At 37.5% G+C, this 25,710-nt stretch overlaps 1 pseudogene; it reads right to left on the minus strand.

The window, feature by feature from the left end:
• Positions 1-598: 598 nt before the first annotated feature.
• Positions 599-24,563, minus strand: LOC136145605 (large ribosomal subunit protein eL43-like; annotated as a pseudogene).
• Between the last annotated feature and the right edge of the window lie 1,147 nt (positions 24,564-25,710).

Consider the following 25,710-nt stretch of genomic DNA (forward strand, 5'->3'; position numbering starts at 1 on the left):
GCATGGTCTATGAAATAGCACAATTTCCTTATAGGTGAAATAATAATGAATCTCAAAATGTGGTTTAATGACACATAATTCTTTAAACTGGTGATACTTATTACTGTTTTAACAGCATAATGTTTATATTTAATCATTAGAATTTCTGAAATGTTCATAATAAATTTAGTTAAGGTATGATATTTTCACATTGCATTTGTTGTAAACTTCTTTAATTTTTTAACTTACACAATAATATCCTAAAATTTGTTACTCTTTTCATAAGTAACAAGTAGCTAATTTGTACTTGAATTAGTTTTTCTTATTAAATTGTGTCTCTTTTCTTGTGTATGATTTATAAAAGCTTTGTTATTTCTGAAAAATAGAGTAGATTATAAAATGAATATATTATTTAAACTTAAACCTCAAAGTTACACAGAATTAGTTAAGTAGAAGTAAATTTGGGAGTTGCTTGAATTTCTTGTTAAGTTTATCTTTTCCTATAAATATCCAGCTTTTAGTGCTTTTTTACTTTAATTTTTAAGTGTTACAAATATTAAGTTTTTGTTATTATAAGTTAACCCATTATATGCTAGAAATGTTTCACATAGTGGCACTTCTACTGGCCCTTCAATTTCTTCAGTCTTTTGATGGCAGACTATACTGTGACAGCAGAAACAGTGTTGTAGGTCCAGGCACCACCAGCTGCCATTTTCATGAAGGAATCACAATGGTAGATGCCCACAGCTTGTATCTTCATCATGGATTTACCACAGAAGGAGCAAGTGTATGTGGCATGCTGGCTGATATCAATTTTCTTCAGCATTTTCCTGAGGGAGGCACTATAATGGGTCCCATATTTATCGACAGTTCTGACCTTCTTGTTGTGTTAATCATGTCTTCCCACAAATACTGAAACTTTTAAAAGAAGGTGAAACACTTGGGCTCCCTAGGTGGCACTAGTGATAAAGAACCCATCTGCCCATAAGGGATGCTGGTTCTATCCCTGGGTCAGGAAGATACCCCAGAGGAGGGCATGGGAACCCACTCATGCGTGGAGAGCTCATGGACAGAGGAGCCTGTTTGGATACAGTCCATTGAGTTGCAGAAGAGTTTAACACAACTGAAGCAACTGAGCATACAGGCAAGCAGGAACCAACACTTAGAGAAGTGGAAAATTCATTTTAAAGAAGCTTCCAAAATATAGACACTGCTTTTTATAATCATTCTCTACTCTGCACCATTAAAGTATAGAGAATAGATTCTCCATGTGAGTGACCGAGGGAAGACTGTGTTATTCTTGTGATAATGCTGCAGTAATGTTTGCAGTTATGATGAGGTGAGAGGTATACTGATAAATTGAAACTCCAGTACTCTGGCTACCTGATGTGAAGAACTGACTCATTTGAAAAGACCCTGATGCTGGGAAAGATTGAAGGCAGGAGGAGAAGGGGATGACAGAGGATTAGATGGTTGGATGTCATCACCGACTCAATGGACATGAGTTTGAGTAACTCTGGGAGTTGGTGATGGACAAGGAGGCCTGGCGTGCTGCAGTCCAAGGGGTCACAAAGAGTTGGACACAACTGAGTGACTAAACTGAACTGAACTGAACACTAGGTGAATGGTCTGATATATTGGTATTGTTGATATCTTTGATTTAATCCCAAAGGGAAGGGAGCTTATAGATCCAGAAATTTTGGTGAACTTTTGTGTTTGTGTTTATAGTTTTAATTTTTGACCCATTAACTTTAACTTACATACACTAGAAATATTTATTTTTCCATAACTTTTAAAATTAAATCAGAGATTAAAGAGTTAATATAATTGAAAAGCCATGTCAAGGGGAAAAAAAAAGACTGCAATTTCTTCAGTGTGATTAGAGAATGCTTAGACTTCTAGGCACTGGGAAAATGATGGAAACACAGATTTAAATTGAATTGAATACATTTACACTTGCCATAGTCTTACTGTCAATGAAGAAACATTATTTTCTTTATTTTATAAATGGGATGATTCTATAAATAACTTTTAGAACATGTAGCTTTGATGTTTCAGGCAAGAAATACAATGGAATTTAAACCTTGAATAGTTGAGAGACATATTTTTTAGACACAAAGTTCAACTTTTAAAACTGTTGAAAAGACTTACATTACAGAATATATATTATTTTATATCTACTTAGAAATTCAGTCTAAACTTGCATTTAGATAACTGAGGCTCATAATCTTAATATAATAAGTATTAATTATTTAGCATTTAACACTATACAGCATCCATATCTTTTTCACCTGTACTGATGTCTAAGGCTTTGTTTTGTTTTGGGGCCAGTCAATTCCATTGGTATATGATAAGTATGAAAAAGCCTCTTGATGAAAGTGAAAGAGGAGAGTGAAAAAGTTGGCTTAAAGCTCAACATTCAGAAAACTAAGATCATGGCATTTGGTCCCATCACCTCATGGGAAATAGATGGGGAAACAGTGGAAACAATGTCAGACTTTATTTTGGGGGGCTCCAAAATCACTGCAGATGGTGACTGCAGCCATGAAATTAAAAGACGGTTACTCCTTGGAAGGAAAGTTATGACCAACCGAGATGGCATATTAAAAAGCAGAGACATTACTTTGCCAACAAATGTCCACCTGGTCAAGGCTATGGTTTTTCCAGTGGTCATGTATGGATGTGAGAGTTGGACTGTGAAGAAAGCTGAGCACCGAAAAATTGATGCTTTGAACTGTGGTGTTGGAGAAGACTCTTGAGAGTCCCTTGGACTGCAAGGAGATCCAACCAGTTCATCCTAAAGGAGATCAGTCCTGGGTGTTCATTAGAAGGACTGATGCTGAAGCTGAAACTCCAGAACTTTGGCCACCTGATGCGAAGAGTTGACTCATTGGAAAAGACCTTGATGCTGGGAGGGATTGGGGGCAGGAGGAGAAGAACGACAGAGGGTGAGATGGCTGGATGGCATCACTGACTCTATGGGCATGGGTTTGAGTAAACTCCAGGAGTTTGTGATGGACAGGGAGGCCTGGCGTGCTGCCATTCATGGGGTCGCAAAGAGTCGGACACGACTGAGTGACTGAACTGAACTGAAGGTATCACTTCTAATTTAGATACAGTTATGTGAGAAAGTATGTGCTTGGCCACACAGAAAAAAAAGTGAAAGTGAAATTGCTCAGTCCTGTCCGACTCTTTGCGACCCCATGGACCAGGCTTCTCCATCCATGGAAGTTTTCAGGCAAGAATACTGGAGTGGGTTGCTATTTCCTTCTCCAGGAGATCTTCCTGACCCAGGGATTGAATCCGGTCTCCCTCATTGTAGGCAGATGTTTTACCGTCTGAAGCACCAGGGAAGACCAAAGTTTTGCATAAATAAAACAACTGGACAACAATGAAAGATAAAGTTGACAACAAAATAATAACATATTTATTGAAATATTTATATTGTTCAAATATGAAATGCTTTATAAAGTCTATACATTAAAGTATTCAAAAACTATTAATGGACTTTCAGTTAAACAGGCCTTGTATTCACTCTCTGATGTACCTCAGCCCAAGCTGTATTGCTTTGAACAGGTCACGTATTTTCTCACACTTAATACACTGTATAATACTTGTTAAGCAATCAATAAATGCCAAAAGTTAGATTACTATTGTCTCTTTGAGGATAGCTTTGTTATGTTAGTATTTATAATAGTATCACTTTCTGTTTTGATATGCTATTCTATTCAGGAGTTGAATGAGTTAAAGGAGACAATGATGTATGAAGGATTTTTTTGGCAATGGTAGTTATACGTTTCTTGTAGGACAGGTGAGATTTGTGTAAGCAGATAGATAGATGCACTTTATTAACCAGCTAATTATTTTGTGAGAACATCCTACATGCCAGGCATTATGTTAATTCCTGCGGAGATCCCAGTACAATGATGCATGATCATTTTGTTATCAAAGAATTTATAATCTGGGGATAGAATGAATAAACAAAATAAGATTTAAATGCATAGTCAGTTACTATAGGAGCACAGATAAAGTGTGTCACTATACAGATGGCTGGTCAGGGAATAAAGAAGCAAGAAGGATCGATGAGTTTACACTCAGGAAGAGAAGGCAATCATATGATGAACAAATGAAGCCCAGGAATCCTAAATAACTGGAATTAAGGCAGGAGATGCGTTTCAGAAAGACTTTGGTTTGATAGATGTAGTTTCTGCGAGATCTGAAATATGAGGGAGAAGAGAGCTTAGACATTGGAGTGGTAGTGGGACTAAAGTAAACAAAAATTTAAATATATATATATATATATATATATATCTGAGCATTAAACTATCAACATCTACAGTTTTAAAAATTCTTATCAAATTAATCCTCAAAGAGAAAGAAAAGCCTATTTTATAGCTCCCTAGTTTTCCAAATCCCTTCAAGAGAAGACATCTGGAAATCATATCCATCTAAGGAGCTGGATTTTTTCAACAATGTTGGCCTATATTAAAGCATCAATAGGTATTTTCTTAAATCAACCTTCTCCTGGCCATTGTTCTACAGTCTGAATGCATTTTAGTAAATTAATCACTTAGCTAATTGTCTCTCTGAAATATAAAGTGGAATATTCTTATGTTCAGTATTTCAAAAATAGGAGTTGGTGGTTTTGCTTCATGAATATCAATACAGTTTGAACCTTTTAGCCTTGTGTCCCATGTGGAACAAGTTAACATTCTTCCTCTTTCACTTTGCATCCTCATATGTCAAAAGGACTTTAAAAAATAAATCTCTCATCACCATCATTAAACCGCTGTGATCATCAACAGGGACTAAAACTATCGTAGACAATCTAAGGGCAGAAAAGTTTAGGGGACACATTTTTCTGAAAGAATTTAGAACACAAATATCAATCAAGATCGCATACTTTCCAGCATCTACATTACCAGGATATAACTTTATCATGAAGTCAATTATATGACCTGAATAAATGTAGCTTTGAAAGAGTAGGAAGAGTTTTCAGTTTTCTTAAAGCAATTAATATTCTAACTCATAAGTTCCAGTAATTTGACTTGTAGGAAAACAGGAAAAGTAGGACCTTTGGTAATGCATGAAGAATTCCCTCCTTTACTGATGTTTTTATTCATTACAATCTCTCTCCACACTGAGATACAAACAGATTTTTACATGCTTCTTACCCCATAAACTGATTTTATTTCTGAAGCAATTGTATCCTGCTAACAAAAGTCCCATTTTAGTGGCTCATAGGAAACCATGGGCTATTCCCTGATGGACAGGAAAAGTCAGAGTGAGGAGGGCTACGACTATAAAATTAAGGGGTATGTGGCAAAGATTTTACTTGGTTAAGCAGATGTATGATCTTATAAAAATTCCAAATGAAAAATATACAAGATACAGAAAAGAAGCTATATAAAATTCTTTATTTTGTCAAATTCAGTACCTACTGGAAAATTGTATTGTAACATTGCATTTTGCTTAATATTCTTCAAGATACTAGCACCAAAAATTATTTCATATGAACATCTGCCAGCAATATATTTTTTTCTATCATTACCATGATTAATTTTTATTATATTATTTCATCTTGTAGCTGTCACAAAATACTTTATTTGAATTCAAATGCAGAAATATATATTACTGCATAGAGAAATCATTCCAGCTATAAAACGATATATGGTCCTAACACATTTTAGACTAAAGAACACTGGAAGGAAAATAAATGCTTTTTTCATGTATATAAAACTATGCTCTAAAACACATGAATGACTTAATGCACCTACCTTGCCATATCCTTTCTAGTTTACTTTGTTTACAGGACTTGTGCATTAGTCTTCTAAATTTGTTTTCTGTGTTTTTTAAAAAATACATTTATTAGAAATTTGCAAATACATATAATTCCAAGTTAATTTCATATTTTTACTTTTTCACAAGAAAGAATTAAAGTATGATTTAGACTATCAGCTTACATACTGAAATGAATTGTGAGTTAAGACAGTATTATTTCTGCTCATATGCAGTGTTGTTAGAATTCTGTTCTGTAGAAGCAGGTTGTCAGCTGCTCAGACAGATTCTAGAGGAGACAGCAGGAGGTAGGTCCTGGACTCAAGTTTAACAGCTCACCTAGGCATAATCAGGTTGATCTGTAATCCAGAAGTGTATTTGATTATCAAGATTAATTTTATTAGATATGCTTCTTTCCATAATTTCAAATTGGATGACATCTGCTTCAACATTTAGTGGCTTAAGAATCCAATTAGTAAGTCACTGGACTCAGGGAGCATGATATTGAAACAGAGGAAATGGTTGATTCCGTGAAATTTTCTGTCTATGCCATATTAGATCCTCCTATATAGTCTCTAATATATTAGAAAATAAGTGACCAGGACACTCATATCACTGTAGAGAAAATTTCCCCTTGTACCATTGTGTATGCATGATCACAAATTATTTGATGAAACCTTTATAATGCCTTTCATCTGTCAGTAAGAAAAAATGTTCCTATCAAAGAGGAGCCTTTCCTTTACCCCGCTGAGTACTCTGGCACTTACACACAGAAAAACCTGGAGTGCAATTCAACCTCCACTGTCCAAGGAAAGAGGACTGTGTACAATATTGTTAACTTGCAGCTAATCTGTCGTAGCTTTGTGCTACCGAAGAGTTTACCAGCTCTTGACCAAGATAGGAATGACATGCTGTATTAGTGACTTATTTCGTGTTCTTTAAACTCCTAAAACTCCTCGGAAGACATTACAACTTTCTTTTATAGAATTGTGTAGATTGATAATGTGTAACTGATTCAACAGGTCACACAATTCAGTTTTGCTCTGTGACCGATGGAGCACTAGAACAAACAAAACAAACAATCCTTGGGAAGCGTCAGTCTCAGCTTTCCCGAGGGCAAGTTATTAATTAGTTCTGGCTAATAAAATAAATGGATATAATCTATTCATTTCTAATGTGATTTTTAAATGTTTCAATATTATCTTTTAAAAATAAAAGCAGATACATTCCTAATGAATTTTGTTAACAAAGTTGATGTCTTTGTGTGATTTGAAAGTGAATTCCTTTAATTTCTGGATTATAAGTAAAAGATCTCTTATAAATTTGACACAACACAGTATGACTGGAGGTTAAGGATAATACCTGGAAGTTGAACTGAAGCATGGGAGAGAAATCAGACAAATAAATATATGCCAGAAATAAACAAAGGAAAAGGCATATAAACTGGAAATTACATACTATTGATGGAATAGAGAGTGGGTTTCTATTTAGTTCCTTTGGATGAATGTTGATATATTTTGTCCTACTATACTCAGACACTTAGATTACTTTTCCACAAAAGAAAATCAGCTGTTGAAACCATATTCCAGAGTGGCTTGAACCTGCTTGAAATCGGGTTACACAATATTAAAGGTTTAAAGCATATGGAGAAAAGTTAGCGAGACTTCTGTATTCAGACCGTCCCGCTCAAAATGAAAGTGATTAATAAGTTCTGTCTTTTGCTTTGATTGTTGCATGTTTCAATGTTAGAAGGCTTCCCTGGTGGCTCAGACGGCAAAGCATCTGCCTCTAATGGAGGAGGCCTGTGTTCATCCCCTGGTCAGGAAGATCTCCTGGAGAAGGGAATGGCTACCCACTCCAGAATTGTTGCCTGGGAAACCCCATGGACAGAGGAGCCTGGCAAGCTACAGTTCATGGGATTGCAGGGTCAGACTCAACTGAGCAACTAACACTTCACTTCAATGTTAGAAAAATTTCAAGACAAGATCTTGAGGTGTCATATCATTTCTCTATATGAAGTTGAGAAAATCTGCTTATGGTGTTGATTCTAGAATGATATCTGAATCACATGCTTGAGAGTTAGGCATATTGTTCTAAATATAATTTGACATTTAAAATGGAGCTGACTACAGAAAAGCTAGGATTTATATTTCATTTTAAAAATAATTAGTGAACAAATGTTGTCAGGACAACTATAGCCTCAATACTGACATCTTGATTCCAATAATACCTGGTTCCAAGATGTCAATAACATCCCCAAAGATAGTAGAGTGAATACATATTTAATTTTATCAAAATGTTAAGTGCAAAAGAATGTTCAAACAACAGCACAATTGCACTAATCTTATGCGCTAGTAAAGTAATGCTCAAAATTCTCCTAGCCAGGCTTGAACAGAATGTGAACAGTGAACTTCCAGATGTTCAGGCTGGATTTAGAAAAGGCAGAGGAACCAGAAATCAAATTGCCAACATCCATTGGATCATCAAAAAAGCAAGAGAGTTCTGGAAAAACATCTACTTCTGCTTTAATGACTACACCAAAGCCTTTGACTGTGGAAAATTCTTCAAGAGATGGGAATACCAGACCACCTGACCTGCCTCTTGAGAAACCTGGATGCAGGTCAGGAAGCAGCAGTTAGAACTGGACATGTAACAACAGACTGGTTCCAAACAGGAAAAAGAGTACATCAAGGCTGTATACTGCCACCCTGCTTATTTAACTTATATGCAGAGTACATCATGCTAAATGCCGGGCGGGAGGAAGCACAAGCTGGAATCAAGATTGCTGGGAGAAGCATCAATAACCTCAGATATGCAGATGACATCACCCTTATGGCAGAAAGCGAAGAAGAACTTAAAGAGCCTCTTGATGAAAGTGAAAGAGGAGAGTGAAATAGTTGGCTGCAAACTTAACATTCAGAAAACTATGATCATGGCATCTGGTCACATTGCTTCATGGTAAATAGTTAGGGAAACAATGGAAACAGTGAGAAACTTTATTTTTTCGGGCTCCAATATCACTGCAGATGGTGACTGTAGCCATGAAATTAAAAGACACTTGCTCCTTGGAAGAAAACTATGACCAACTTAGGTAGCATATTAAAAAGCAGAGACATTGCTTTGCCAACATAAGTTCATCTAGTCAAAGCTACGATTTTTCCAGTAGTCATGTATGGATGTGAGAGTTGGACTATAAAGAAAGCTGAACACCGAAGAAATGATGCTTTTGAACTGTGGTGTTGGAGAAGACTCTTGAGAGTCCCTTGGACTGCAAGGAGATACAACCAGTCAATCCTAAAGGAAATCAGTCCCCAATATTCATTGGAAGGACTGATGCTGAAGCTGTAACTCCAATACTTTGGCCACCCGATGCTAAGAAATGAGTCATTGGAAAAGACCGTAATGCTGGGAAAGATTGAAGGCAGGAGGAGGAGGAGATGACAGAAGATGAGATGCTTGGATGGCATCACTGACTCGATGGACATGAGTTTGAGTAGACTCTGGGTGTTGGTTATGGACAGGGGGGCCTGGTGTGCTGCAGTCCATGGGGTTGCAAAGAGTCAGACATGACTGAGCAACTGACCTGAACTAAAAATGTTACGTGTAGAATTTCTTTCTGCATTGCTAAAACAACCATGAATATAATTAAGACCAAGTCTCTAAAGTCAAAAACCTCAATTTCTCATTAATTATCTAGATATTTAAGTCTCAGTTAATTTAGAAGCCTTTACGTTTATGTGCCAAATGTAAATGATATAAAATGAAAGGTACGCAGTCATCTCCAATTCTTGGGACCCCATGAACTGTAGCCCACCAGGCTCCTCTGTCAATGGAATTTTCCAGGCAAGAATCCTGGAGTGGGTTGCCATTTCCTACTCCAAAAATGATATAATGTTGTGTATAAAATGCTTTGGCTGCATTTTTGGTAAACAGATGGTTTCTCATTAAATCTTTAACCTAGGGACCACTCCAGAAGCCCATGTTGCTGCCCTGGGTTTTGGACTTCTGGCAAGCATTCGACTTCCTGCCCAGGCATTCAAAGTTCCTTGCTTCTGACCTTTGGGAGGTCCTGCTCCTGCATAGCACTTGTGACAGAGCTGGAACCCCCACACCTGGCTGGATCCCCTCGAGGAGACACCGCAGCACTGTGACCCTAACTGAGGCATCAAATTGGGGTTGGTTTGATAGGCAATGTGAGCCAGACTCCCAGTTTGAGACAAAGGGCCCCTGACCCAGGTGTTTCTCATTCCAAGACTGCTTTGCTGGCCCACAGAACCACCGAGTTCTCTCTCTTGAGCCTTCTTCTTCCAGGAGAAGTGGTCAGGGTATCCGTACTTTGACCCTGACTGTGACTTCCTCTGAGCCTCCCCTTGCTCAGTACAGCCTAGCCCAATCTCTCCCTGCCCTTCCACCCAGACCCACACTTTCTCTCCAGACCTCATACATGAGCTACAGTGTCCATTTGGTATGTTCAAAAGCAAAAACATTTTAAAAAACATTTGAAACTATTTTGAATTCCATATCATGGTTTTGGTAGTATATCTTTGTGATTTTAAAACATTATAGATTGTATACTTTGAGGGCACAGACAAAAGGCACCTAATTTAGGGAGAGTTGGTGCCTGGTTTGAAGGACAAGCATTGGTGAATAAACAGAAGGCAAAGTCATTCTAGAAAGAAAGTGTATCTAGCACAAAGACAGGAGACATGATAGTTTCCTGTATTTAGGAAACTGCAATATTTGGCACGTAGAAAATACCTGGTAAATAGTTGCTGCTATTATGGTTTTATTTTTATTAAAATTATTTTATTACTACTGCTAGAGAGAGCACATGGAAGACAGAGAACATAGAGTTCTAGCTAGAGCAATAGTTAGAGAGTAAATAACAGACTTTAAGAATATTACACATTTCTGCACAGATTTTGTAGAACAGCTAAAAGGAATTGCATAGAGTAGTGAACTGACCACACTTACACTGTAGAAGATTGAGGTGGACTAGACAAAAATAGACTAGAACTGATTATTAGAAGTTTTATTATATCAATCTAAGAAAGATACAATGATTCTAACAGCAATAGAGAAGATTGGGAGAAGGTATCTGTATTTTGGAAGATAAATTAGTGAAAGGTACTGACTTTTTTGTGAGAGATGACAGATGTTAAGGTAGAGGAAAGAACTAAGAATGAGTTTCAATATTCAGGCTTGTGTAATGGGTACTTGATTCTGTTGCTATTAGTTATGGGTACAGCCCAAAAAGTATCATGGTTAGGTGAAAAGATATACACTTTTGTTTTGCTTATGCTTATTTTTAGGTGCCCAAGTGATCTCTAAGGGAAGATAACACATTTGTGGATATAAGTACAAATCTGGTGAGTCTTCAAACAGAGAAAGCTCTTAAAGCCATGGATTTGACAGCATCTGTGTAAAGAATGCAGAGAGAAAAGTAGCAAGACTGAGAGTTGACTCCCTCCTGAAAACCTATGTTTATTTATCATCAAATCAATATTGAAACCACACAACACACATACACACACAGACCCCATAGCTGAAAAACAGTAAAGAAAACGAGTTAGACAGATTACTTCTCTAAAGCTGACATAGAACATTTTGAGGGAAAAAAGGTGAGCATTTTCAAACACTGAAAATTCAAGATAAGGACTAGAAACTGTGAGCTGGAAATAGCAAAGAGAAGAAACTGTATTTTCCTTGGAAATGTCTGATTGAAAGATAGTATTGGAGTCTAGGTGTTGAAAGAATGGTTAGTGATGGAGGTTTGTGAATTCTTGATATATAAGACTGATTTTTATGGTTTGCAACATGTGGCTTGACTGAGAGTATATGAAAAAATAATAAAAACAGGCATTAGTTTGATCAAGACATTCTTAACCCTAAAGAATGGGATGTAGAAGTCTGGAGGAAAAGAAGCCTTTTTGTGTTGAAGATACAGGGATAGTTATTTGAATCCATCTGTCAGGAAAAGGCACATTGGCACTAAGGCTGCCTTATATGCTAACAGAGGGTCTGTTGGCATACTGTTCATAATTATCACTGTGGGAGTTGATGAAAGGATATAGATTGAAATAAAGAGATGGAAAAGATGAAAAGTAGGAATAAGGCAGACCAAGGCCAGAACTCTGGAGAACCAATATTTAAGGGGTGCACACAGAAAAAAAAAAGATCCATGTTCTCTCATTGTGACCCTCACATTGAATAAGCCAACTCAGACTTACGGTTTCCAGTGAAAAGGCCACAAAATCACGACTAATTTGCAGTTTTTATTGTCTGGAGGGGTGGGAAGGGGAGGACATGCTTTATGTGAGCATATGAATGATGTGTCTTCTCCTGAACATCCTCAGAGTGAGAGAAGCATGGTGGGAATCTGATGATTCAGCTAAGGAGGGAGCTGACTGATCCCAGTGAACCATCTCTGTAATCACACTCTTGGAAATCCCGTCAGTGAGATTTAACCAGATGTAATCCCTACATTGATCTTCCCAGGGGGCTCAGTGGTAAAGAAGTCACATGCCAATGCAGGAGACATGAATTTGATACCTGGGTTGGGAAAATCCCCTGGGGGAGGAAAAGCAACCCACTCCAATATTTTTGCCTAAGAAATCCCAAGGACAGAGGAGCCTGGCAGGCTACAGTCCTTGGGTCACAAAAGAGTTGGACTTGATTTAGCAACTAAACAATAAGAACAGAAAAAAAAAAAAAAAAAAAAAAAAAAAAGACCCAGAGAAGAAAACTGAGGAGAAATGTTCAGAGAGACAGGGAGGAAACCAGGAGGAAATAACATGCAGAAAGTTAGAGGTCACCTTGGGTGCGATTTGATACTGGTTTGGAATAGCACTTTCCATGTAACTTAATCCACCTTAAATTAATTCCCTCCTCCACTTTTCAAATGGAATGCTCTCTCCGGCCCAGATAGCTCTTTGCTGACCCCTTCTGATATTCATCTGCTACAACTCCTGCATTTTACTATTGTGAACTTAGCTCAACATTAAAAAGTCAGAACCTGACAGTTTATACTGATTTTTACCATTACAGGCCTGATATTGATATTCTGTCTTTCTAACTCATGTAATACTGTTCATGAATCTCAGTCACCTATGGTTGTACTGTCCTTAGTCGCTCAGTCGTGTCCTACTGCTTGCAACCCCATGGACTGTAGCCCGCCGAGCCCCTCTGTCCATGAGGATTCTCCAGGCAAGAATTCTGGAGTGGGTTGCCATGCCCTCCTCCAAGGGACTTTCCGACCCAGGGATTGAACCCAGGTCTCCCACTTTGCAGGCAGATTCTTTACCATCTGAGCCAGCAGGGAGCCCGTGGTTGTGCAAATTCCTTCTATTTTAGATTAAAAACGAGCAGAACTTGAAACAGAAGAAATGGTTGTGCTAATTCCTTCTATTTCAAGTTCTGCTTATTTTAAATTTCTCATAGTATCTCCCACCAGGTTAACATCAGTGAAGCCTTGAGTGACATGAACATAGCAATTAGGATATTGGATTTCCAGGGGATCCAAAATTAATCTTATATAGGCATGGTATCTTTGTACTTGGGAGAACTCTAGATATCTGAGTGCCCACTGAACTTCATCTACTCTAAAGCTAATTTCTCATTTGTCTAATTCATAAAAATGTGATTATACCTTCAATCTATATTTAGTAATTTAAAACCTGACTGATTTAATGTTAGTTACCCTTGATAAATACTTCCAGATGAGGATTTGGACAGTGATTGCATTTTTAATCATCAGTTTTTATGCTAGGGCTTTAGTTTATAGGACCTCAATCATAGTTAATATATTTCTCTTTGTGAAGACTGACTTCTTTTTTTTCCATGTTTATTGAAATAAACTTAAAAAATAACATTGTATGAGTTTACAGTGTACAGTGTGGATGATTTGATACAGTTATATATTTTGAAGTGATTATCACAATAAGATTAGTTAACACATCAGTCACATCAAAGGTAACCTCATACAGTTACCTTTAATGTATAGTGAGAATATCTGAGATTTATTCTCTTAACAAATTTTATGCATACAACACGACGTTGTAAACTGTAGCCATCATGTTGTGCATTAGATCCCTGGAATTTATTCATCTTATAGCTGAAAGTTTATACCATTTGACCAATAACTTCCCATGTCCCTTACCTATGCCCTGCCCCAGGCAACCACCAATCTATTATGTTTCTGTATTTAAAAAAAAATTTCACATATAAGTGAGACTATGCAGTACTTGTTTTTCTCTGACTTACTTCATTTTTATTTTAACACCTTTAAATTTCATCCACATCGCAAATGGCAGGATTTTCCTCTTTTATGGCTACATAATATTATATTACATATATTATGCACAAACATTTTTTTATCCATTTGTCTATCAACAGATGCTTAGGTTGTTTCCACGTCTTGTCTATTGTGAATAACGCTACAGTGAACATGGGTATACATATATCTTTTCAAGATAGTAATTTCATTTCCTTCAGATGTATTCCCAAAAGTAGTATTGCTGGATCCCACTGTAGCTCTATTTTTTAATTTTTGAGGAACATCTATGCTGTTTTCCATGGAAGCTGAATCAATTTACATTCCCACCAACAAGGCACAAGTTCCCTTTCCACCATATCATTGACTGCATTTATTGCCTCTTCTCTTTGATAATAGCCATCCTAACAAGTGTGCAGTAGTTCTCATTATGATTTTGATTTGTATTTCCCTGCTGTGACTTGTGATGTTGAGCATATATTCATGCATTTTGGCCGCTTGTGTGTCTTTTTTGGAACAATGTTTATTCAGGTTCTGTGCCCATTTTAAAATCAGATTATTTAGTCTTTGTTATTGAAGTGTATGAGTTACTCATATATTTTTGATATTATCTGATAGATGGTTTGAAATATTTTTCCCATTTCATATATCACCTTTTCATCTTATTGATTTTTTTCTGTGCAGAAGCTTTTTGGTTTGATGCAGTCCCGTTTTTTTGTCTTTGCTTTTGTTTCTCGTATACTTGGCATCACTTCTAAGAACTCTTCACCAAGACCAATGTCATGAATCTTCCCCTCAATTTTTAACAGGAGTTTTATGATTTTAGGTCTTACATTTCAGCCTTTAATCCATTTGTAGTTAATTTTTATGAGTGGTATGAGATAGGAGTCTAGTTAATTTTTTTTTTATGTGTGAATATCCAATTTTACTGGCATCATTTATTGAAGAGACTGTCTTTACTCCACTGAGTATTTTTGGCTTCTTTGTCAAATAACAGTTAACTGTATATGCATAGATTTATTTCTGGGCTCTTGATTCTGTTCTGTTTGTCTATATGTCTTTTTTTATGCCAATATCATATTGTTTTGAATACTATAACTTTGTAATATACTTTGAAATCAAGAAGTGTGATACTGCTAGCTTAATTCCTTTTTCCCAAAATGCTTTAGATGACTGAGGTCTTTTTTGGTTCCATACAAATTTTAGGATTTTTTCCCTTTTACTGTGAAAAAAAAAAAAAAAAAACATTAGAATTTTGGAAGATATGATCTTGGATCTATAGATTGCTTTGGGTAGTATGGTCATTTTAAAAATATTAATTCTTCCAATCCATAACATGGATATCTTTCCATCTGTTTGTGCCTTCTTCATTTCTCTCATAATGTCCTAGAGTTTTCAGTGTACAGATTTTTATTCATTCTCCTGTTAAATTTACCACGACAGCTAAAAATGCTGCAAAGTGAGGGTTTGACACATTACATGTAAAATGGAAGATATAGATTATTTTATGACCTGGAGGATTGTACAATTGTTACTCTTAGAGTTCACAGTGGCTTCTTGACACCAGGGGAATGGAGCATAGCACTTGTAAGGGGCTCCTCTGCCATCTTTGTCGAGTATCCAACTGCTAACTAACCTTTAGTTTATATAATCCTATCATTACAGCACGAGTAGAAACAAGTGTACATACTTGGAAAGGAATGGAATTGTTGAAAACATGGACAAATTAATAGTAAGATTTTCAAGTTGGATAAGTTAACAATTTATGAGTATATATGATAAAATTATTCTTAAATATTAGTAGGTTAGAAACGACATTAAAATACATCTTGATATATGTTGAGGAAGTATGTTTCTAAAAATTTTAAAGTTCGCATTTTAAAGTCATCTGAACAAGTGTTATATAATAAAGAGAGTGAGTAACGCTAAGACATATTGTGGAATTCAAGTGCTCGGGCCTGGTGGGCTGGGAAGACCCAGAGGCATCGGGTGGAGAGAGAGGTGGGAGGGGGGATCGGGATGGGGAATACATGTAACTCCATGGCTGATTCAAGTCGATGTGTGACAAAAACCACTACAATATTGTAAAGTAATTAGCCTCCAACTAATAAAAATAAATGAAAAAAAGAAAAACACATTCAGTAAGAGGAAAAAAAATTGGCTCCTCACTGCTTGATGTGATTTCTTAAAAAGAAAAAATTTTTTTTTAAATTTATTTGGCTGCTTTGGTCTTAGTTGTGGCATGTGAGATCTAGTTCCCTGACCAGGGATTGAACCCAGGCCCCTGCATTGGGAGCACAAAGTCTTGCCCCTGGACCACCAGGGAAGTCCCTTGATATAGTTTCAAATTATTTTTTGGGGCTGGGAAGATGGAGGGAGAGACTTATGTATATATGCTCACACATCATTTGTAGTTTCTTCTCTCTTTAAATTTAAGTATTCAATTTTGTGTTTAATGAAGAAAGAATGGACTATCTTGTGTATTGTAACATTTTCTAGCAATATGCCTATGGATTTCAGAGTATTCACAGTAAGTATGGTAATATACACATACAGGAGAGGGAGCAATCTTTACTGACAAATAGATTTATTCTTACGTTTGAGGATGACATTTAAAAACAGAATTTCTGGGAACATTCTACAAGGTTTGTTTAAACTAACTAACAATAAGGTAAAACAAAAGTACCCAATACTTATTTTAGAAAAAGAGCTTTATGTCTATTCTTATTCATTTATGGAATAAAAGGCCGCACAAAATGTTGCTTAATGTCAGTATTCTGTGGGGGGCCGTTACCGTGTGTTTTACTTCTTCTTATTTTGATTTCTTATTTAAATGTTATTTCAAAAAATAAATAAGATCTGGTTTTTCAAATACAACTTGTACTAATAATAGTAATAATGACAAGGATGATAATAAAAACAATGACAACTTTGTCACTTAATGGGCATTTAGTATAGAACAGACACTGCACAACTATAATTTATGATACCTTTTAAAATAAGAAAAAAATGCTTTCTAGATCTTTGTGGTTTAAAAAATAAGCCTAAAAATAGAAACAAGTAGTGATAACCCTATGAATTTTTATTGTTATGCATTTGAATTCTTACAATATAGTCACCATGTTCTACCACTTTCCAAAGTTAGAGTTACAGTATTATTTTTCCTCAGCTTCTCAATCTGGGTAAGTAATGAAATACATGTTTTTACTACCTGTGGAAACAAAATAGGAAATTTGCCTATTTTCCCCAGGAGTTTCAGAGGTTGTCCTTAACTTCCCATGGTCAGAAAATGAAATTTTCTTTTATCTAAAGGTATATGTTTATAAAACAAAATTTTTTATGTTCTTCCTGATCTTCTTTATCAATTGATAAAAAGTTAATAAAGAGCTTTCCAATTTTTAGTCACAATTATTGCTAACAGTACTAATATTTAGGATTAACTTTGGTTAATCACTGTAGTTATTTTACACAAATTCATTTATTCAACTATGTATTAGTACAAGAACTCTGTGAATTCTCCATTTCACAGATACAGAATATGAGGGTTATAAAGTTTAAATACTTTGGTTGTCATTGCAGAGCTAGTAGGCAGATAATGTGAATACTTTGGCTCCAGAGAGTGTGTACTTTATAGTTATAAGCTGTTATGGGGGAATAGAAACAAATCTGAACATAAAATTTTAATCTTCTTATGTTCCTAAGCCTTCTACTACCCACCTCTCAAAAATGAGGGTAGGATAGCTATTATTGTTATAACTGTTGACACTTGTTTACTGAGGTTATAAGAATAGTGGAAAGTAACTGTCACTGTAAATATCCACTGATAGATAACCTTCATTCCCATTTCAGCATTAAACTTTAACTGGAAACAAGGGTGTTAATTGCTTTCTATTTTAAATTAAAATGTTGTCTAGTTTCATCTGAACCCTAAAAAATATTTTGACAGATCTAGTATTTTACCAGACATTCAATTAAGGATTAACTATTGCTCTTGAAACATTATTATTTACTTAAAAAAAAAAAAATCACAGCGGTAGCGGTGTGTTTCTTACAGAAGAAAATAACCTCTTCAGCTAACTAGAAGGACAAAAAGCCAATGGAAAGAAGCCACTAAACTGTGTGCCTCTTTTCCCCCTCTCAGCTCTATACAGACATTTTTATCCTTCTTTTAAGTTATCAGAACCAGCAGAACAGATTTTTAAATAGTCTATCTCCAGCTGTCTCCTTGTTTGGGTCCCTGGATGATTTCTCTATGTGAAATGTCTTTCATCTTTTTTCAGGTGAAAGGTTTATTTGTAGATTTTCTACAAATGAAACCAACTAAAATCTCCGAAGCTCAAAAATGAAGCTTAGAATCTTTTTGAAGGAGGCTGACTCAACATAGCTGCTCAGCGGTGGAACACTCACTGAGGCTCTGCCACCCCCCATTCAGACAGGGGGCAGGTGCCAATTAAAAGGAAGCCAAGTGGGTAGACACATAAAGCAATGAGGTACCTCTTTCCTTTACTTTGCCAAATAGATACAACCTAGCCAACTGAAGCATTTTAGGTGAAATTACAACACTTCTTCATGGGTTCTCAGGGGATACTGACCCAGAACTAAGCACATGTGATCAACTTTGCCTTTCGTTTCCTAGATTCTTCTTATTTCTCCTTTTCTGAACTAGCATACATCTCTGTTCCCATAAGACTTCTTCCAGCTTACCAGTGAATCTGTCATTTCCCCCCTTCCTTTCTCATTACAAACTGTAATCAATAAAAAGATGATATATTCATTCATTTGCATTAGGATGAAAATTATGCACAAGGTTCAGTATCTTTCATGGTAAGTTGTCATTTTCTATGGGATAATATTTAGGTTAAAGTAAAGCATACTAATAATGAATTATTCCACTACATCAATGAAGTTGAAAAATATTTTGGAAACATTGTAAGTTCCCCAACATTTAAAATTATTAATTTATTCTATACATAAATTACATACACACATACATAATGCTAAGTAGTTGTGTGTGTGTGTGTGCATGTGTGCATGTGTATATAGTAGTGATGGTAATAGTGGTATGCGAAATGAGTATTTTGCAATTTATTCAGTAAAAGCAATTCTTTATACTCTGATGAGGAAATCTAGGTGGTGTCTCCTTTAGTTACAGTTTCTCTCTATATTAATTTTCACTGACTTACATTTCTGTAGGTATGACATATCAGACATCCTAAATGACCTTCTCACTGAAAGCAACTAAAACTGCTCAATAAAATATTTTTAAAATATTTAAAAATGGAAAGCTGATCTGGCAAGAAAATATGAAATTCTAGGACGATAAAAACAAAGAGAGCAGGAATCCTGGGACTTGAGCAGGAGGTGAGAATGTTCTGAAGGTTTTGCCCTGAGGGTACTGCCAAATCGTTGAGCAGTAATTACACAGGGTCAGGTGATTGAAAGGACTCATAATACTCCATGGGGTATATACTCACTATGGTAAAATATACGGTCCGGCAGGAGAAAGAAAAGCATAGGCAAACATCAGACATCAGGCAGGTCCAAGACTTATAAATATAGCTCCCAGAGTCCCTTCTTAGTTACACAATTCACAGTTTGTCATCAGATTGTTAATCACTACATGATATGGAGAGAAACTGTACCTAGGTCTTCAGTTCAGTTCAGTCACTCAGTCATGTCTGACTGTTTGCGGCCCCATAACTGCAGCATGCCAGGCCTCCCTGTCCATTGTCAACTCCTGGAGTTTGCTCAAATTCATGTCCATTAGGTTGGTGATGCCATCCAACCACCTCATCCTCTGTCGCCCCCTAGGTCTTAGGGGCATCTTTATCTCATTGAAGGAGAAGGCTTTTTTATATTCCTCTGTTAGTGTAGCAAAAACTCCCCTGTATTACTATGCTTAATAGTGGAATGCAAGAGAACAGAAATGAAGTGCAAACCATCAATCTGTTCATTTTTCTATAAACACTCCTGATAAGTTGGTGCAACATGCTTTCTGGTTTGTCTCAAATCTTAGCACAAGACTACACTAATCATTATTCAGTACAAATTAGTCAAGTTTTGACCAAGAGACAAACCAAGGCTCCAGGCATTCCTGGAAATAAATTTGAGTTTGCTACAGGTTAGCTCAGATCAATTCTATACCTAAAGGAGTTGTGATTTTTGAGGACTATGGGAATTAAGGGACAGGAGGTTAAGTCTTGGGCTCAGCAGACTTGTGGGGAATCTAATAGGAAACAATTTACATTTAGCTGGAACCTACATGCTACATTCTTTTCTTAAATATGAAGTAGAAGTACACCGGACATACCTAACGGAGGAACAAAAAATGTGTCTTAACTGGCCCATGGAGGATGGGGGAAAGTCTGCTGGGGATTCATAATTTTATGACTCTCATTTGAATTTGTGGTTGAAACCTGGTGAAACACAGATTTATTTCTGGAGGAACAGAAGTAATTTTTTTATTAAAGATTCATTCTTGCCTACAGCAATCAAAATGTAAATCTCACAATCCCATGAGCTCTGAAATCACAAAACACACAGGGAAGCAAAAAACCATGAGCGTTAGCCAGCAGAAATAGTAGGCAGCAAGTACACACAAAATGAAGATATTGCAGTTGATTGGACATAAGACATGAAGTAAGTATGCTTACTCTGTTTGAAGAAACAAAGTAGCTGTTTTAAAGATTAAAAAAAAAAAAAAGAGAAATAAAATGCCATGAAAAAGTGTCCACGTATGGAGTAGCTGGGAGGGCAGCAGGTGGCGTGGACCTGCTTCCCTGAGTATAGCTCTACCATCTGGCCCCCACGAAGGCTGAACCTGGGGCCTCTGAGTCCCAGCACAGGATGCAATTTCTTATAGAGATCCTCTGCACACAGTAGAAGAACATGTAGAGTGTCTAGAGGCAAAAAGGAGAGAAAAAAGTGAAAAATAAACTAAGGGACTTGGAAAATTGTAAATTCTCAACACATGGAAGTTTTGAAGAAAAAAGCTAGAGCATGGGGGGAGTCTCTGTTTACAGGGGAAATGACAGAATAATCCAGAACTGATGAGAAAATGTTTAATATTTGAGCATCCCAAAGAATTTCAAGCAGAATAAACAATAGAAAATGTCATTTATAAAAATGTAGATAGCCAAAGCATATAGATATTTGCTATCTTATCAAAACAATCAAAACACTTTCAACTAAACATATAGGTTTCATATATATATATATATATATATATATATATATATATATATATATATATATCGGTTGCAAAGTGTTGGACACGACTGAGTGACTGAACTGAACTGATGTGTATGTGTGTATATATACATGGATTTTTCAGGTGATAGAAACTGCAAAATGAATTACTATTTCATTAGTCTTCACTGACCATTTTCAATTTTTAGAATCTTTGCTTTCTATGCAATAATCACTTGTGAACAAAAACTAATATCCAGAGTTTGTTGAAGTAAAACTATTTTCATTGCTTCCTTATCAATATTTCACTTCTCAGTAGCAGGGTCAAAGACTCTTATTCTCACAGAGCTGGAGGAGGCAATGTATTTTTTTAAACTCACACAGAAGTGGAAATGATTTGTCATTTATCTTTCCCTCAGAACAGGTTTTATTTAGAGAGGAAAGCAAGATTTCCCTAAATGCCTTAAAAGAGGTTAGATGGAGACCAAAGTCAGCTAAAGGTTGAGAGTAGGGAGCACTAGAAGAGGAAGGAAGGGATATTAAATGGAAACAATTTTGCCCAGGAGACAAACTCCTTTTAAATGTTGGCCTGGGGATTACTAGATCTGCAGTCTTTAAAACATGATAGTCACTGAGGTTCAAAGCTGAGCTTTCTAGGTTCTTAAGAATAAAGCTTGCGACACTATCCTAATAATCTTTGCATTGGTTAAATGATAGAATGCCTAATGTTAATGCCTCAATTTAGAAAAAGCTAATCTTTCCAATCAGTGCTTTATTTCTTAGCAGATAGTGTCACATAAGGACCAGAAATATAACCGATTGGTTTTGCATATTACATTTTTGCTCTTCAAACCACAATACTGCCCATAGTACTATCACCACTTATTATTAATTTACTTTTGAAAAAGACAAAGGTCCTGTATATACTAAACACAAAGCTAAAGTGACAGAGTCCTTTTTTTAACCCAAATAAATTTATCACTGTCATTTAGCAATCCTCAGTGTTCAGTTGAATCTTTTTCCAGCACTAGTAGGGTGTTAAGGGAGAGTGAAAATAGAGACAGTTTATTGATGTCCTGTGCATACATCTAAAAGCTACTTTAATGTTGCACATAAAAGGTCAAGCATAAAATTATTCGCTTGGAGCAGCTGTCCTCAGAGATTTGAATTAACATAGATAGAGATTACCACAAGAAAAAAAGTTTAATTTTATCGTAATTGGATTAAGCTGGGTCCCATCCATACTGAGAGGATGAGGTTACAAAAGACTAGAAACTGCCAGGTTGACAGAAAGGGATTAATTCATGGGCATGAGTCAGGTTGTTGACTAATAACATATTGATCGTATCTATAAGATATGCACAGTGTCTGTCAGGAAGAGAGACACTTTGGAATTGAAGATCCTAGCCTATCTGACATGATCAAAGTTAGATTAATATTAGTTAAGAGCTGCAAGTGAGCTGGGTATTGCCTTAGCAACCGGAGACATTTTCTACATGTGTCTGGGACTGACTATCATGAATAGTAGCAGTACTTGTTGGTTAGAGGGAAGCGACTGATTTGTGTGGCTGCTTCCCCCACTCCTTTCTGTCTTCAAAGTGTTCCAGCAGACATATTGAACTACCACGGTTTAATCCCAGTGGAGCCTGCAGGTGGTATTGTCCTTGCATTGAGGAGTTATTAAATTCTTAAGGTCACCATAGAAAAGGTTCCATTAAATTGAGTTAATAAAAACATTGGGCGAAGGTTTGCAAAGAGCACAGATGTCAAAGCTTTGGGAACTGGAATGTCTCTTATGATATTAGGCTTAAAGAATAATTTAAATGACACTATAGTATAAAGAAGATAAAAATTCTGTATTCAATAAATATGAAAATTTCCCACCTAATACATGTGTGTATATGTGGATACTTGTATAAGACACTCATTTCTTTGAACATTTTGTTTGCCATTTCCTGTATGCATTTCTTTCTTTCTTTTCTTTTTTCAGTTGAGACCAATCTCAGTTGTTTAAAAATGTAAACACCTGGAAAATAGCACCTTAGCATAAATCCTAGTGAATTTCTGGGAATTTTGGTATGTGTGAAAACTGATTAAAAAAAAAAAGATGAAAGGAAGTGTGACACTTGATTTAGGGTGACTTGCCTGAATTGAGGAAGTGGGTTAGAAAAAGTCTTTAGCATTTAGTTCGAACGATGCAGCTGAGATTCTCTATTTATACAGTCTAGAAACAAAACTGCACTCATAACACAAAGTGTGTGGAAGTCCAACTATTCCTTATGCATCCCACGTACCTGTGGATTTACAGTAGCCTGCTTCCACTGGAAGAGGAAACAGTGTATATTAGCATGGTAGCATTGTGATAAACATTCTAAGAACTGAGGGAATCACTATTCCATCTGTCCAATTACTAAATTTCAATATTCTATTTTCAGGGAAAATTATAAGTGAAATCTCATGGAGACCACATGACTCTTTAGAATGAATCTGACAGAGGATGAGATGGTTGGATGGCATCACCGACTCAATGGGCATGAGTTTGAGTAAGCTCTGGGAGTTGGTGATGGACAGGGAAGCCTGGGGTACTGCAGTCCATGGTGTCACAAAGAGGTGGACATGACTGTGCAGCTGAACTGACTGCCCTTTAATGATTGAAGCTGAATTTGGCTTCAGTATGTGACCCTGAATTAAATCTTGGAAACAAAGTTTTTGGGGGAAGCAGAAAAGAATAGTTTGGTTGCTTTGCCAGGCAAAGGGGGTCACAACGGGCTAGTGCCCTCAAACTTGTGTGTCCCAACATGGAGAGGTAGTGAGAAGTTTTATGTTAATGGTTCAAAGAGGGCATGATCAGCTCCTGGACATTTTTCTGACGGGTTGGTGGTGAGGTAGTGGGAATCAGCATTATCAACTTTCTGGTTCCAGCTGGTCTGGTATCTCCATGCCTTGTGGGCAGCAACCATTAACTTCTCTCACCTGGTGGGATGTTTAGTATCTGCAAAACAGCTAGAAGATAAAGTTCCCTTGAGGGGAAACCAGGAACTTGCCCCAGGCTACACTATTGTTTCTCTAGACTCTCATTCTCTACTCTCTCATCCCCTCCCTTCCCTAATTAACAACTGCTTGAACCTACTGGTTGGAACTTACAGGAGGTCAAGGAGGCTGAAAGAAGCCTGTTTCCTATAATCAAAGAAATGGGGATCACAGGAAGGTTTTTATGCCCAGGAGCTCCACAGGTCTAGCTCTGTATGAATGATCTCTAAAAATATCTCCCGCCCTCCCTGCCTCCTTCCTTCCTGGGTGTCATTGCAGAGAGCCACATACCGCCGGTGGTGGGGTGTTGGTGCATGTTCACCGGGCGGGCTCCCAGTGTGAATTGGGGTGGGGACTCCAGCCCTGGTGCAGGTTGCCCCTCCTTCGTGCTCAGCGTGAGGAGTTGCCCAGCGCACTCTCTCCAGCCTGGCCCAACAGCAGTGACCTGGAGGTGGTTCCAGGTAAGTCCAGGTCTCTGTTTGCACTTCCCTGGACACTTCCCCCTACTCTATATGCTGGTTTTGTGAAAATAAAGTGTCTTCAGTCGTTGGCCACTTGGCTTTCTGCGCGTGGTACAGGAAACACTTGTCTGGCTGAGAGTTTTGGGCTGCAGACAGGCGATGAGCCCTAAGTTGGGGCAGCCGTAGGGGCCTCATAGGCAAGGCAGAGCGGGCAGTGCCACCCGGCTTGAGACCATCGGAAACAGGAGGCGCAGAGCAATGAAATGGGACTTGAGGGTGGGGGAGGGGCGGTAAGGGGCCCTGAACAAGGAGGGGCGGTGACAGGGTGGGGAGCCGAGAGGAGGTCACAAGTCAGTGGAAATGAAGCCGGTGTGCAGGGACTGCTGGTAGTCCTTGAGGGTTTGATGATGACCCATGTGACTGGACCCCGGGGACCTGACTGGTGACTGGACTGGGGCGCAGAACCTGGCTTGGGGCTGTCGTGAATGACAGGGAAGAGAGAAGCTGACGGTCAGATGGTGCCTGCCGAGCCTATTTGTCCCCTGGCCTTCAGGCCACGGTTGGGTGGCAGACATCTGGCTGCATTTGTGATGCTAGCTCCAGTTGTGGGAAGTGATGGAATCCTCAGAATTGCCCTCTGGCCTCAGGAAGAGGGCCCTGGCCTGCCCTTCTACTGCTAGGCCTTGATCCAAGATGCATGCCCCACCCCTTGTGGGTCTAGTGGTGTAAACTGGATGTTTTTCCTGCAGTTTCGTTCAGATGGTATCCTTACCAATGCACTGCACAACTAGAAGGGATAATCTCCGCAATAGACAGGTGCTCTTTGTAGACTTTACGTGTTTAATGTCTTTAGCAGAGTCACTTCAGGGTCACGGGGCAGATTTCCTTTCCTTCGTCTTCCACTTCATGCAAACAGGTTCCTACCTCTAGAATTCACTGCCCCGTGACTGGCAGATGACACTAGATGGACTGTGGAGGGAGATGGAAGGGGCTGGTCCCCAG

Source organism: Muntiacus reevesi, chromosome 1 (assembly GCF_963930625.1).
Source record: "Muntiacus reevesi chromosome 1, mMunRee1.1, whole genome shotgun sequence".
Taxonomy (NCBI): domain Eukaryota; kingdom Metazoa; phylum Chordata; class Mammalia; order Artiodactyla; family Cervidae; genus Muntiacus; species Muntiacus reevesi.